Genomic DNA, 1,234 nt, shown 5'->3' with positions numbered 1-1,234 from the left:
CTAACAAATTTTAAGGACATTAGAATGTTATAGAAAGGAAGAGGAAGATCTGTGAGGGATTGTTAGAATACATCAGCACAATTGATCTTTCCATATATTCACTAAGTCACATATTGAAGACATTTCAAAGTACAACTCATCTCTGTAAGGTCATAGGTCATCAAATAGATGTGTATGATATGACAGAATATCAGGGCAGAAAAAAAAAAGAAAATAAATAAAATGTCATAAAATTAAGAGAAAAAGTTGACAATTCTACAAGGATTATCGAATAAAGTTGTGCAATTATTATTATTATTATTGTTATTTTCTTTTTTTACAAACAATTAATTGCATGCTTATGATTGAAAAAGTTGAATTCGCAGGGAAAACATTGAGCATTTTTGAAAATAAAGTTATGTTCAAGAACATAAAATACATTTACAAAAACAGTAAAGCAGATTCAGCGAGTTTTGAGCAGGGGCCTGGAACATAAATTAAACAATGTTCCATCGTCTGTGTTGAAACATTTTAAAGATTAAATGTAAGATTTTAATTTCAAAACAGCATGACTTTTAATTGTAAAATTTTGAATTCCTAAAAATGTGTTGATTTTTTTAATTCTACAACTTTTTCTCTTCATTGTACGGCTTTATTATCATAAAATGTTGACTTAATTCATAATTTTAGAACTTTATGCTCATATACTAGTTTATTTTTTCTTCTTTTAGGGTGGCCTAACACTGCATTTGTGTAAAAACTCACATATTAAAAGCCATATGTGACAAAATAAAGAGTACTTTAATAAAAAACAAGCCTTACTTGCATATCAAATGCAAAAACTTAAATAGAGTGCAACAAATCCAAGATTTCCTCTGCCGTTAGGCCATAAACAATTGTGCTTTTCAGATTGTGTAGGTTGTGTGAGTCTGTTTCTGTCCCTGCACACAATAAAGAACAGTCTAAAAAAAGTCTAGAAGAGCAACCGGTGGTTCCTCTTTGAGCCTTCAAAAAGCCCAACCCCATCCACCTGCTGCTGCTGATGATATGCAAATGATTCCGGAAGAATCGTGGCGCATTACCTGCACGGCATAATCAACCTTTTTTTTTAATTACCTGACAGGTTTTTACTTCACACACAAAAACGAGCCGTGTTTCCTATTAACAAATGTAGGGCACTATCATTCTGGGGGCCTTGAAGCTGATTAATCAAACATCCTTTCAGACATCTCACGATGCTTTGTATGAGGAAGGA

General features: G+C 32.3%; 1 protein-coding gene across 1 annotated transcript in view; it reads right to left on the bottom strand.

The window, feature by feature from the left end:
* Nucleotides 1-1,234, bottom strand: part of si:dkey-215k6.1 (transmembrane protein 132B) — a 286,321-nt gene that overhangs the window by 115,500 nt on the left and 169,587 nt on the right. The gene's annotated exons all lie outside the window — the stretch shown is intronic.

Source organism: Oryzias melastigma, linkage group LG9 (genome assembly GCF_002922805.2).
Source record: "Oryzias melastigma strain HK-1 linkage group LG9, ASM292280v2, whole genome shotgun sequence".
Taxonomy (NCBI): domain Eukaryota; kingdom Metazoa; phylum Chordata; class Actinopteri; order Beloniformes; family Adrianichthyidae; genus Oryzias; species Oryzias melastigma.
Note: the sequence above shows the minus strand (reverse complement) of the source record. Positions and strands in the feature narration are given on the sequence as shown.